The sequence below is a fragment of the Trichomycterus rosablanca genome, chromosome 18, assembly GCF_030014385.1.
Source record: "Trichomycterus rosablanca isolate fTriRos1 chromosome 18, fTriRos1.hap1, whole genome shotgun sequence".
Taxonomy (NCBI): domain Eukaryota; kingdom Metazoa; phylum Chordata; class Actinopteri; order Siluriformes; family Trichomycteridae; genus Trichomycterus; species Trichomycterus rosablanca.
The window spans coordinates 24085058-24100799 of NC_086005.1; positions in this window are offsets into that span (position 1 = coordinate 24085058).

Consider the following 15742-nt stretch of genomic DNA (forward strand, 5'->3'; position numbering starts at 1 on the left):
TGATCAATAAAACCACCCTTTAGTGTAGAATAAAAGTCAATATTATGTTTACAGGTTTCATTTTGAAGATACTATATGTAACTGAACAATATTTGGCCTCGAATACAGCCTTGTTGGACACCATTCTGGGGTAAAAATGTGTTACATGTAACTGCCCATTAGCGTAGAAGTAAAAGTCAATATTATGTTTATGGATTTCATATTACAGTGCCTGTTACATATATTACTATATGTAACAGTGAACAATAATTGGCCTTGAATACAGCCTTGTGGGACACCACACTGTGGTAAAATTGTGATAGAATAAAAGTCAATATTATGTTTACAGATTTCATTTTACAGATACTATATGTCCCTTGTGGGACACCATACTGGGGTCTTTCAGGTTTTGAAAAATCTACCAATTAACTGCTGACAAGCAATAAAACGGACAAGTGCTAGTCCATCTGAATTAGGTTTTAAGCCAGTCAATCGAGAAAAAAAAAAAAAAAAAAGCAAGACGCATACAAGGCATACATACACGTGCTTGTATCAATTCACACACATCACCGCAATGCCTCTTTAAATTGGGCTGTAATATAAGGGTGTAACTGACACCAATTCCGATAAACAGGACCATTAGTGTCCAAGTCCTTGAGCTATGCGCTGGTGTGAAATTAAAGTGTTGCAGGAGATAATGCCAGAGTGATGCTGGTAAATTAACAAAAATAATAATTGCTCTTTATAATGATTAAGTGGGAGTTGCTTCCCTGTTCTATCACCGTTATTGCCTGGCACGGTCTGCTGCAGCAATTTTTCTATCCAAGGAAACACTAATTTCACAAGCGGAGCGGAGCCTCAGGCACTGAAAGGGTCTTATTGCACTATGCTGTCACCTGGTACTGCGAGAAATTGTTAATGGAGCTCTGAATTATGCTTATAGAATTAGGGTATTTAAAGAAAAGAAGAGGGTTATTAGGAAAATGGAGGAAAGTTCTCTAACTGAACATTTTGCCCAGTTACTCCATAAAAACACACCAAAACAAGCTGTTCTGGCACCTTCATTTTTAAGAACATAGGGATAAACAGAAGGCCTTACTATCAATGGACTATCAATGGCAATCATGTGGTGCCCAACAACTGTCTTACTGTATGTATGTACGTAAATATTTTTATTGCCTCACATCATCCATCCATCCATCCATCCATCCATTATCTTCCGCTTATCCGGGGTTCGGGTCGCGGGGGCAGCAACCTAAGTAGAGAAACCCAGACCTCTCTCTCCCCAGCCACCTCTTCCAGCTCAACTGGGGGGATTCCGAGGCGTTCCCAGGCCAGCTGGGAGATATAATCTTTCCAGCGTGTCCTGGGTCTTCCCCGTGGTCTCCTCCCAGCTGGACTTGCCTGAAACACCTTCCTAGGGAGGCGCTCAGGAGGCATCCTTACCAGGTGTCCGAACCACCTCAACTGGCTCCTTTCCACGCGCAGGAGTAGCGGCTCGACTCCGAGTCCCTCCCGGATGACCGAGCTTCTCACCCTATCTCTACCCATTTCGGCCGCTTGTACTCGCGATCTCGTTCTTTCGGTCATTACCCAAATCTCATGACCATAGGTGAGGGTAGGAACATGATGCCTCACATCATCACCAGTTAATTGGTAGATTTTTCAAAACCTGAAATGCTCTGCATTCAAACTGATAGGGCTTGAGAGGATCTGCCCAATCTGAAATAAGAGATAAACTGCCCCAATCCAAGTGTGCAAAGCTTGTGGAAACATATCTAATAGGAAAGGCTTCCACAAATGACTGAATTAAGAATCTGAATAAATACTTTGTGAATAAGTAATTTCAGCATTGATTTTTAAAAAGTAAAATCTTTTTTTGGTTGTCATTATATGTGATTATGTTTGCATGCATGCATAATGGGTAAAATGACACTTAAATAAATTGAAAATAAAATCCACAACACAAAATGGGCAAAAAGTGATAGGGTCTGAAAATAAAAATATGAAATATGGTGTCCCACAAGGCTGTATTCAAGCCCTATTAAATTTTATCTGAAATGGTACACAAAATAATCGACTTTCCTGATAAAACAAATTGGCGTTTGATGTAAGTATGTATCTTACCTGGATGAAAATAGAGAACAATTTACACACACTGAAAAATGTCAGGGACTTGAACTGACAAACATCAGACATGAACGAGGCTTGGAATAAAACAGGACTATCCTAATCAGACTTAATGGGTCAAGTTCTCACAAGTCATACAAAAATGTACCAAACTGCAGATTAACTGTTTAAACAGCATTTAATCACGGATGCTGATAAATTAATTCCATTTAACATCTTTTTAGAATTAATGGCGGTTAATGGTTTAAGGTTAAAGGTTTTTTGAGTCAAAATATCTTCAAAACATATAACAAAACAATTTTTTAAGTTTCAGTCAAGAAATAAAACAATACATTACATCTAGACTTTATTACTGGTAAGTGCTGTCAAATCGATTCCGACTCTTGGCGACCAAATGGATAGCGGTTCTCCAGAACATCCTGTCTGTTTGGGTCTTCAGGCTTCTTAATGGCTGCTTTATTATCCCTCTAATTGTATCCATTCATTTTGTTTCTGGCCTGCCTCTTTCTCTTTTACCTTCAACTCTTTCAAGCATAACGTTCTCTCCCAATGACATAGCTTTTCCCATAATGTCCAGTTTGGCTTCGAGTGAGAGGTTAGGTTCAATCTGGTTAAACCTATCTTTCGTTTGTCTTCTTTGCTGTCCAAGATACTCTCAAAAGTCTTTGCCAGGATAAAAGTGCATCAATCAAATGCATTCTTCTTTCTGTCCTGCTTTTTATTGTCCAAAAGTCTGGACAGTTCTGACAACAATGATACGAGATCTTTTTCAGTTCAGTCATTCTTGTTCTGTCGGGTACCAGTTTATGTCTTTAAATTAAAATCCAGGAGTGAAAGATTAAAATAAATAAACAATAAGACACATGTGATTTTTTACTTTGATTAATTTAATTTAATTAATGCCCACTGTGTGTTTGGCTTTTTATATAACAACTGATTGATCTTGATCGGCCTAAGAAAAGACATCTAGTAGTTTCCATCAATTTTGTGCAGTTCTGTTTATATGATTCGGTGCCAGAGAAAGTGTGAATTGGGTTCATTTATTACAGAAAAGGAAAAAAGAAAGGCTACTACTGTGACCTGCATACCTACTGATTTAATTTGCTTTCCTTATGCTAAGCTAAATCGTCTGCCAATCCAAATCACTGACAACTTTAAAGGTTCTCTGAAATATTTTCAGTAAACCAACACTCCTGAAAATACTGCAAGGCCGTCTTTATTTTTATTCATTTATTTATTTATTTATTTATTTATTTTCCCTTAATTTCACCCTAAATAGCCTATAAAACGACACATTTTGAACAAATCGATTTTCTGATTATTCAGGATGGCATTTTGTTTTTGAGTAATGCTTTGGCCTGAGGCGGCATGGCAGAATAGCTGTAGCAGAAGAGCCGCGCTGGCGTAAGTCTGCTCGGAGCCAGGTGTTGATTGGCTCCGGTACAGGCTAGGTGCTAAATGACATTTCTCTTTGAGAGGGGAAAATTGATGTATGGTTCCAAATGTGCCCTGAATAGCTCAGAGTGTTTGGAGATGGTTGGGAAAGGGGCACTTCTGTGCAGCAGGTAGAAGCTGATTTCCTCGGGGAGCTGCTGGAAGACTTCATTAACCGGGCTTGAACCCAAGAGCTCCATCTCCGCTGCCCATGCCAATGAACCGGTTCAGTCTGGCGTCCGTCTCGGGCGAGAGGCGATTACTAATCTGGGACTGAAAGTTTACAGGGTTCCTATAAAACATCTGACCATGATGTTGCTTGCATGTGTGTATTTATGTGGACATGTGAGACTGGTCTGAACAGCTATTATTTTTTTTCTTGTAGAACTTTGGTAGCGGAATATTATTGCAAGTCTCCAGACGCTTGCATAACGTTTAACCCGGACACTTGTATAACACATTCATATCTGTTATGGATAGAAAGACCAACTGATACTAATTTGCTGCAGCGCTGGAAGAAGTAAAACGTTCACATGCATGCAGAAGACTTCATTATAAAATAAGAAATACTGAGATGGCCAAAAGTGTATAGACACCACTTCAAATGATTGGGTTTAGGAGTTTTAGCCACACCCATTGCTAACAGGTAGTAGTAGTTTCACATGGCGCTACACCTCCATTTGAACCGCTGAGAGCCAAATCTTAAAGTCGTCCCCTGATGAGTCCTACTCTCAGGCTGGTCACTGGACAGAGCAGGACTAGGTGTCCACTGTCCTGGTTAGCCTCTAGGAATCCCTACAGCCCCAACGACAAAGTTTCCTGCTGTCCTTCCATTGCCTGATCTCAGTCTGTTGGCACCTGTCCACTTTCTTCTTGTAAGGGTGTTGAATTCTGGTAACAGTTTCATTAGGTGGTCTACTAACTGTCCCCACAAAAGGATTGCCACGTTGTTGTCGTGTGGGGGTTTGCGTGTCCCCTAACTCTAGCCTCCTGGCCACTGGAAGGAAACCAGACTAAAAGCGATCCAAACCCGGCGTAAGGACAAGTTCCCTCCTCCGTTCCCACACCTCCAGACCATTGCTAACAGGTGTATAAAATTTATTTGCTCGACCTACTTGAATGAACGGACACAAATTACCACAAACATGCTGCAAAACCACCAAAAGTGAATGCTTTTATAAAAGACAGCAGGAAGCTGTCCACACTATTCTGGCCATATTCTGTGAGTGCAATACAATAGGTGGCCACTAGATGACACAGCAGTAGTTCGGAAACCAGACTTTGTCTTTCTGCATGGAGCATAGTGCTTAAGAAAAAAAAAACAGCAATTTATACTATTAAAAGTATTTCTGGGAAACGTATTGGGAAAAATGATAGCAATTTCATATTTATTGTATTTACAAAATGCTAAACCTCTTTAAAGCAATGTCTGGGTATTTAGGAAGGAAATAAAGTGTAGGTAACTGTCCCTAAGTCTTTATCATCACTTTTGTTGACGTCTGTCCAACTTTGCTTTGCAGAACTGCTTTAAATGACCAACACTGCCAGGTTGCTGGACATATCTGCTTAGATCTGTACTCCCCACAGCATCTCTAACAGGTTCAAGTCAAAACTTTGATTGGGCCAAATCAAAAACGGTTTATTTAATTGGTTATTTTCCTATAACATTTTTTTAAATAAATATGTTTCTAGTAAAGCATTCTTTCATTTCACTAAATGATATTTTATAGTGGATGGTGATTGTCCAGTACAAATGCATTAACAAATTGGGTTGTAAATCCTTAAAAAAACACCACTACCAAAGCTATAAAAAGAAGCTTAGAGTTGGTCTGTCAAACAATTTATAGGCTCTTTAAAATTATAAACTCTGAAAATTAGAGCTACAGCAGCGATGCCGCAATTAAAGCCTTTCATTAGACTTACTTTACATAGAAGATTTAAAGACACGGGTCAAAGACCTGCAAAAGCTGCTTCTCATTTCTCATTGCAATGTGTCCATTAGACAGTTCAGAGTGGGGTTAGCAGGTCTTCCAGGACTTGAAGATGAATGCTTTTAGCGTATGACTGTAGCTGGAGGAGCGCTCACTTATATCCTGCTTAATTAAAATGTCTCTGATTAGCCAGATTAAAGAGGCACCTAAGCCAAAGCTGCATCAACAGGATCATTGATTCTTTGCATAGGCATGCTTCGGTGGACTAATCAGCGAGTAATTGCATAGCTCAGACCATTACCGGCACCATGGACACCGGAAGCAACGTGTAATCTATCACTGGTTTGGTTCACTTGTTGGTGCAACACTGTTTACCACTGGACACAAGCTTTTTGGACAATCCATTTAAAAAAGGAATGAGCTTGTTGGCCATGCCAATTTAAAAACAAGTGGTATTGAAATAGAATGACCAACAGTCACTGTCATGAGAAGGCTTCTCACAAGACTTTGTGTAGGGATTTGTGCCCATTGAGTCAAAAGAGCATTTGTAAGGATGGACACTGATGTTGGTCAAAAAAGCCACAATTGTAATCAGTATCGGGGCGCCAGTCTAACGCAGGGCAGACACACATACACACCCATTCACCTATAGGACAGTTCAGTGTCTCCAATTAACCTGACTGCATGTTTTTGGACTGTGGGAGGAAACTGGAGCTCCCGGAGGAAACCCACGCAGACACGGGGAGACCATGCAAACTCCACACAGGAAGGACCCGGACCGCCCCACCTGGGGATTGAACCCAGGACCTTCTTGCTGTGAGGCGACAGTGCTACCCGCCGAGCCACCCTGAGTAAAATATGTGTATTTATAATTTTTACATCAGTACTGTATGTTGGGGGAGACATTAGTACCACAGCTCAGTGGTTAAGGTACTGGACTAGTAATCAGAAGGTTGTTGTTTCAAGCCCCACCACCACCAATTTGCCCTGTTGGGCACCTGAGCAAGGCTCTTAACTCTCAAATGCTCAAAATTGAATTCTGTTTTAATTGTAAGTCGCTCTGGATAAAAGCATTTGCTAAATGCCTTATTTGGCAGTTGTAGCCTAGCAGTTGAGGTACTGGACTAGTAATCAGAGGCTTGTTGGTTCAAGACCCACCACCACCAAGTTGCCACTGTTGGGCCCTTGACCCTCAATTGCTTAGACTGCATACTGTAAATCACTTTAAATAAAAGCATCTGCTAGACTGGATTGCAGTATTAAAGAAGATTCAATACAATGCATTTATAATGTCCTGACCTCAAGACAATCCATCCTTACCTGGTTCTCAAATTACAGTATACAAGTGGGTTATTATAACTGTACTTTTTCTCAGTTTTAACAATCTAATTCTATATTATGCTTCAGGGTCCTGGTGACTTCAAATAATTGTTTCCTTCTGAAGGAACATGTCTGGTCATCAGTGATCCAAATCTTTCATTTTAAACAAAGATCTGAAACAATTTACAATCCGTGACATGTAAAACACGAATCAGAAAAAGAAAAATGCTTTTTTTTTTATAACTCTGTATAATCACATATTCAGACTGAGAACTTGTTTTATTCATTTGATCAGCAACACTTTCTTTGTTCTGATTTTTTCACGCTTCTTCTCCTTTTATCTCTCCTGTTGGAGTGGAATTTTTTTAAGGGATGAACTGAATGATCAACTGTAGGCGAGCACTTCAGAGAAAAAAGGCCATAATTAATCAACCTGACTGCACATTTACATTGACTGTTACATGCACCAGAGACCTTTATCACCCTGCACTGATTCACTTTTCTGCCTAGAATAAGACTGAGGAAAAGGAATGAAATATATGTAAAGTACAGAGTACTACTCCTCATTGCACATAGGTTTCTTAATGTTAGATGCCAGATTAAATAGGCAAATATATTTCATAAAATATATTCAGTAATGTGGTGCTCAGGTGGTGCAGCGGTCTATTATGCTAGCCCACCACTGTTGAGATCCGGTTTTGAATACCAGCAGTGCTGTTGACCAGCCAGGCGTCTAGACAGACACTAAGTTATGCTGAGAAAATAGCTACAGCCCTGCTGCGATAGGTTGGTCCCCTGTCTAGAGCCTTTCTAGTGTCCAGAGTTTTCTAATGTAAAAGGAAATGAAATGTGGAAGATGGCAAAAGCTAGCTGGTCTTGACTGGATACTAAGATGTTTTTTATAAAAATAAATAAATAAATAAATAAACCCTAAAAGAAAATTAGTATTAATAATCACAATAAAATATTAATAACAATAATAATATAATAATAATAATATTATAATATAAAAAATAATAATAATAATGTAATAATAATAATAATAATAATAATAATAATAATAATAATAATAATAATAATAATAATAATAATAATAATAATAATAATAATAATATTACTAAGACATGATGGCTCAGTGGGTAGCACTGTTGCGTCACAACAAAAAGGTCCTGGGTTCGTTTTCCCAGATAGAGTCCTTTCTGTGTGGAGTTTGTATGTTTTCCCCGTGTCTGTGTGGGTTTCCTCCGGCGGCTCCGGTATCCTCCCACAGATGTGCAAGTGAGGTTAATTGGAGATGCTAAAATTGCCCTAGGTGTTGTGTGTGTGTGTGTGTGTGTGTTCACCCTGTGATGGACTCTTTATGTAGTTTAGGTGCATATTTGATCTTTTTAACGAACAGACTTTCTTCAGCTTTTAAAACGCTATCATCATCAGGTAAGGTTGTTGTAAACTCATATATAGTGGATCAAGTCCACATGAGGCAGAGGATTTAATAAGGATCGGTAAAATGTGCTTATGTTTTAAAATATATACTTTTTGATTTATTATAAGTACAAAGCCAAACAGCATTATGCGAGTAAATGTAATAGGGATAAATGCATTGGAAATATGTTACATATGAATAAATGTCTTAACAACAAAGAAAAACATGAAAAAAGAAGAATAAAGTGAACCAGAGCAAAATAAAAGCCTCTAAGGGAGTGAAAAGAAAATGAGCAGGGTAAAAGTTCATCAACAGAGTTATAGAAGTAACGATCGTGATTCTAGCAAATGAGTAAGTCTAAGCACTGTTAATAATGTACACCCCCTCAGTAACACCTCTCAGTGAACAATAATCCCAATTAGCACTGGCGTGTCAGGGAATTTAATATGAGCTAATTAGGATGCAAAGATGTCATGCATTAATGAATCCCTTGTCACTCAGAGTTCTTATTTTCTTTAGTAAACATAAAGTCTCTGGTTAATAGCAGTCAAATATTATTTCACAGATGCTTTCGGGTACCTGAACTGTTAAAGTTACGTATGCTATGACTTTTTCATGCCACTTTACAGCTTGTTACAAGAAAATAAAGACAATTAACAGCGCTAAGATCTTGGGCAGATCTTTTTTTGCATATTCCAGCTTGTTTGGAAGCTGGGGTTAGAGTGCAGGGTCAGGTATTGTATGCCACCCTTTGAGACGAGAGGGTTAAGAATTTTGCTCAAGAGCCAGGATTCAAACCCACAACCTTCCAATTTATAGCTCAAATCTCTACTGACTAGGTTTATCAAACAATAACCAGCAAAGAGAGACTACATCTGAAACTATTGGTTAGTAATGAGTGTGTCTGAGACACTTTAACTTAAGGGTGTGTGTTTCTAATAAAGGGACATTACGTTTATACAGTGTTTTAAAATCCCAACAACACTGATGTACCTAATTCACTCAATAGACCCAGAACAATAAACTCTCTGATGTAAGTCTGATGTAATACAGTTTGAAAGCTCCACATGTATCTGTGTTTAGCTTGATTTTCCTCACTGTTTCACTTACGTTCCACAGCTCGGGGTGCTGAGAAATGGTGAAAAAAAAGCTTAACATGACTTAATGTATTAAAAGAACGACACAGGAACACAAAACCTCTCTTAATTATTACTGCTCATAAGTTCTCTCCACTAATAAAATTCCTCGCTTATTGTTTTAGTACAATAAGTCACGTTAAGCTTTGTGCACCGGCACACTCTATAGGAAATAACGGCACAGCCAGCACGAGATCCAAGATCAAGCGTCTCCATGATTAAGAAGCATAAGAAAACAACAAAGAAGTAAAGGTAAAGTGCAGCTTTTATTGTATTTAACTGTTTTTCAATTGTATTTCAGTATTTTTTTATATTATACTTGTGTTATTTTTAGTGTATACATGTCAACAACAAGCCCATTATTGTACATTAGCCTAAAATATATGCAGTTCCACAGGACCATGGAACGCATTAACAGGTTTCCCATACATCCTTATGGGAAAAATACCTTGAAACTCACTTGGCCCATCACTAAACATAAGGCAGGACCATACTGTACACTGGGTAGAAGTGTATCAAAGGAACACAGAGTGATTTACATTTATCTGTACCAAGGGGTGATTTACAGTAAAGAATTAAGCTACTGAAATGTTTTGGGGAGATACCAGAGGCTCGTAAAATATCTGCCAACGCTCGCACTATTCTCAACACTTAAAAAACGAGTTTTAAATTCTTCGTCAGCATTTTGCATAGGACAGAGTTGGAGATATTTAGGTTCTGCTTGGCTGTAATTCATCTATAAAACGTTTCCATCCAGAAACAGACAAGTCTAAAGAAATAAAGCTTAGACACTTAGTAAGGCACTTTTATTGGCTGCCACCGTGACCAACTTTTAGTAGTAATAATTAGTCTCTTGGCGATACCAAAAACCAATTACTATTTTTACTTGGGGAGCATGGTTGAACTTGAACTCACCAGAGTTTTAATTAGTAGAGCTGGTTCTTAAAGGTGCTTGAACCTTGTGCCATGCAGGACTGTCTGCTATACTGCACTCCATCAGAGCAAAGCAGGATTTAGTTTCAGTAAGTAATTACCTTTAAGCAATGCAGATATAAAAGTTCCTCTATAAGACTGACAGCTTATGATGATTATTCACTCGTACGCATCACTACTTTCATTCATCATTAATCCCCTTCCAAGAGACTTTAAAAACATAAGTGGCAAACACATAATTATGGGTTTAATAACTAATACTGTCTTTCATCAGGCTTAATAATGAGGGCATAATTATAATTAGTGCAGCAGTCTGTCTTTTTTGTCTTAGACTGATCAGACAGCTCATCTCTCATCCGTGCAGCAGCCTTGTGAGATGAGCGTAATGAACATTCATCTCAACCAACACACACACACACAAACACACACATACACACACAAACACAAGATGCTGGAGAGATGCCTAAGAGAAAAGGCATGTGGCATATTTACACGCAAAACATCTGTACTGACTGTAGAACAAGGCTTTCGAGCCCAAAAAATGGGTTGCAGAAATAATTAAATTAATAAATTTTAACAGGCACATTAACATGAAATGAATGTGTACACAAATGCCCCTTTGTGGAGGCTTTATGTTCTATCATGTGAACCACAGTGGGACCAGATTGCCAGCATTTTTATTAATTAAGTATATTTTGTTTGTGTTTCATTTTGATTTATTGTTTGTGTTGCCTCGCTCGCAGTAAAAATCATGGACAAACTGTGGGTCGCTTGAAACAAAGTAAAAAAACCCCCGCTCTAGAACATAAAATGTGTGTTTTTATTCTGCCGAACAGATTTAAAGGTCATTTTATCACATATATTGTGTCAGCTGGTGAAGCAAAACTAAAGAGTTGCCGGATACTCGCATCTCTGTTGCAATTAAAGTCAAACCAGTGGGATTTGTGTCTATGAGTCACATATTTCAACCCTTTCTGCCTGTTGAGCTGACAAAGCGACCCAAAACCCCCTGCCAGCTGTGGTAATTGTTAGTAAAAACATCATTTACCTCCTATCGGGACAGTCTTACAATGCATAACGGCAACACAAGCTCCAATAGATACGAACCATCCACATACACTCAGAACGTTGCATGACCAAAAAAAAGAGTTTTTACAATTGTGTCCAGTCACTTAGGCATAATCATCAAAACAATAAATAATAATAATAATAATAATAATAATAATAATAATAATGCTAAAATAAATAATAATAATAATGCTAAAATAAATAATAATAATAATGCTAAAATAAATAATAATAATAATGCAGAAATAATTATAATAGTAATAATAATATTTATTTTTTATTTAATTATTTTTTGAAAAAGGCTGCATATCTTTAGTTTGTTGAGGACAACGTAGATGTTTCAGATTCCTTCAGGTACAATGTGGATGGAAGACTTATTTATATATTTATTTTTTTGTGGGGGTGGCAACATTGTATGAAGGTTCTTCAAAAAGTTTCAGCACTTTTAAAACTCTTTTAAAATATTAAGAATTTCAAAAACAAATGACATAACTTTTGTACAGTCACCTTTTGATGCATTTTTCCAGAGTCGTACCAACTTTTAATGCCATCAGCAAAAAGTGTTTTTGGTTGAGTATAGCCACTGATGCAGCGCTGCTTTTACATCATCATCACATGAAAATCTTCTTCCTCTTAAAGCTTCTTTGAGTGTCCAAAAAGGTGGAAATCAGATGGCGCTAAATCTGGACTATAAGCGCTCTCTCAATCTCTCAGACATGAGCAATTATTACTCCTCCCACCATCACCATTTCCAACCAAAATATACAAGTGTGGAAACTTTTTGAAGGTCCTTCGTAGAACTGCAAGATCAAAACAAATCCGAATACAAAATCACATTAAATTAATTGTGGTTTTTCTTTCTTCTTTTTTTTGAGAACGTCGTGATATTTATTAAACTAAACACAGATGGCGTACTTGTTCTCATTAAAAGAAAAACCCTCTCTCCTCATTAACTCCTTAATCCTGAGGACCTGTGCCCCTGTCTGTCTCTTTTATTTTTTTACTTTCACTCCTTCTGCTCGATGATCTACAGGGAAAAGAGGACCGGGCTCTAAAAACAGCATGTGCATGGTCGTGAGATTATATCCGCGGAACTTCGTGATGGTTTCATAATCGCTCAATAAAGAAGGCATGGATCGTTGTCAAATTGGGGATTTGGGAGGGATTTAAAATAAAACCAGTAAACTGAAGACAGACTCTGAGAGCGTGGCTTTAGCTTTCCATGCTGCTTCGAGCATAATTGGTGCATCTTTTCGGAAAATAAAATCGGGTTTTGCAGCTGTTTCACATTCTATTAATTCTCTCGACATGCTGTGTGGCATTTACGTCCATGTGCTGTGCTTATTTTGTCTTGAGAAGGCAGCAGTTTGATCTAGACTGTAATCCCCATAAAGCAGGGATGTCCAAACTATGACCGGCGGGCCATTTGCAACCCATTACCATTTTTGATGTTATCAACCGCTATTAAGCAGGTTTTAAATAAACTGCTTGAACTGATTGAACTCTGGGTGTCGCTATTGCATAAAACAAATCTAAAATGATGCCTGTCTTCCTTCCCCTGAATCAAAATATTAAAGTTACACCTACATTAATGTTCCCGAGTTTTTGGATAAATGTGGCGGCTTTAAAGAAATGAAAACTAGACAGAGAATGCAGAAGATTTCAGGCGTGTTGAGTTCAGAGGGAAGTGAGTATGTTTAATTTAAACAATTATAATAATCTTCCCATTAGGATTATAAACTGGTGAGTGAAATTGGTACTTGTTAGTAATCAAGTAGGTCTGTTATATTTGTATTTGTTTTATTACAAGAAAAGTTTGGACACCCCTGTAATAGAGCCAAAATGACTCTTACTGTCTTCTGCCAATTCCAGTGATAGCCTTTCCCCTTCTCCAATTGTATCACCCCTTCCTTTGCTTTGATCTGTAAAACTGACATGATATTGTTTTAATTTCATTGGTTTATTCTGATCAGGGTCATGATGAGTCAGGCGTTCCTGGAAACACTGGGTGCAATGTAGTAATACACCACAGACAGGACATAACCAATAATGTCTGTATGTAGATCCCAGACCGGCCAAGTGCACCATTGGGAATTTAAAACCTGGATCTCTTCACTAGTGTCCTAGTGTATTTTAATCATTTTTTCTGATTCATATGATGATGTTTTTGGTTTCGGAACCCTGTCCCGATGTTCACTCTCTTGTGTGTGCCAAAAAATATATGCCATTATATAACATCCTGCCTGCACCAACACCTGTCTTCTGCTCTATGCGTAATGCATGAGGAATAAAAAATTAATGTTAAGGCCAGACATTCCAGTTACAAAGTTTGCCAGTTTCCTGAGAAGTGAATGTGGGCCTGAGGCTGCTGTACTTAAATACAACTTTACCCTGGGCTTGAACATTTCCTCAGAGAACACCATGGTCTGATACAGATATAAATGTACTTGCTCTGTATTACTTTTTATTTTTGATTTTAGGGGACCCCAATTTGAAAACGTCTGGGTAGGTTAGGCTTTACATATTTGTGCAGAATGTCTAGAAATTAAGAAAACGCATTGAAGGTTACTACTGCTGGCATTACTACTACTACTAGAGCAGGTAATAAAACAAGACAGTTGTGCCCTTTTCACCCCCATTTTTTCACTGTTAGGGACCTCCTCGTGTCCGAGGAGGGTATATTTGCCCCCTTCCAACCCCTTCTTACTTGCCTATACTTTGTGCGTTAGGCCAGTCTTGCACATGGAGAGTCATGCGCTGATCTCTACGTTTCTCCACTTCTGTACAGGCACCTCGGGCTACTAACCCGGGTCCTTACACAGCTTACACAAGACACCACTTGCTTTTTTAGGGGGTCTTTTCCCACCCAGCAGACTAGACTAGTCACTGCCAATTCTGCCTGATAGGAGGCGCCTAACCGACCGATAGCAAAGCTTTACTGGTGCACAGACCTAAAAGATCACTTTTAGAAATATTGCCTTGTTTTCTAAATATGTTTTCTGCTTCTGAAAGTAATACATCATTGCATCACTATACAATGGGACGGGGAGGGATGGGAGATAATGAGGAAATGGTGGACGTACCCTGCGTGAAGTCCATTTTAAAGACAGATCAGTACTGACAGTTCTGGCTTTTTACTCACGTCCTGCTGGGCTCTTATACGTGCCGTATTCCACAGCTGAGGAGACATAACCACCGGGGTGCTTCCATAGAGAAAAAAATCTAAGAGAAGCATAACACGGGTTTAAAAGCTGGCCGTCTAATAGCTACATTAAGTGAATAGTTGGCATTTTAGGTTTTCCGTTTCAGTCATTGTTACAGGGAAAAGGCAATGACATTTAAAAGAAAAGGAAAGAAGAATCTCCTAAAAGCTCACAGGCTACAAGATCAAAGTTTTTAGGCTATGACTAAATCATAAAACAAATAACATTTCTGCTTAAGATATTATTCCGCCAACTGGCATACCTGGGCAGGTCACAGGGTATATCCAGAGCTCTCATCTTCAAAGCCAAAGGTCCACAAGCTGCCTTATAGCAGGTAGAGCTTAGAAAGGGCAGCGGCAGGAGCTGCAGGAAGAGACTGTTGCCCTGGCCGAAGGGTGTCTTTGTTCCCCGCTATGCAAGCTCTCTGGCTGGGTTTTGATTAAACGGAGATCCCGGCGCGAGGTCTGCAGCTGGGCCGGCTCATCTCCAGCTCCCACAGTCCCGCATCCTCTGAAGCCAATGGACAAAGAGAGCAGTGGACCGCTGAAGGGTGGGAGGTGTCACTTTAAGCAGGCAGTAATAGATGGGTTCATCGAGAGCTCTGGAAACAGAGTCACATATCTTTCCCAGCTGCTGATGATGACTGGAAATGGACTCCCACATACAACTAGAATTCAGTTCTAATGTTTATTTTATTATAATTGTTTATTTAGATTATTTAAAATGAATTTACATTAATGTTCACTTGTCTTTCCGACCTCAGCCACATGTGAAATCCCTGACACTTCTCACTTCTTTTAAAAAAATACTAACAACTTTCTACAAGGAGCTTCAATATGCACAGAAGAACATGATACACTTTCTGTATTCCTTTTCTAGACAGTCACATTTTTCTAATTTCTTGTTATTAATTATGATTGGGCACAACTGCTGATTTTTTTTGCGCCATTATTTAAAAGACTAGTTTGACTGCACCCAATAAAAGTAAATCAGTTGCCAAAGCACTCAAACTTCTCCTTATCTCACACTGAGCTGAAATTGGACCGGACGTCCAGATACAATCCAAAAACCAACAACGATCAATAAATATGCAATACATTACAAGCTGCTGGAGCACATGACACAGATCACAGTCAACCAAGCTTTTAATAACCATTGGCTTACAGAAGGGGTTGCAAGTGTCTT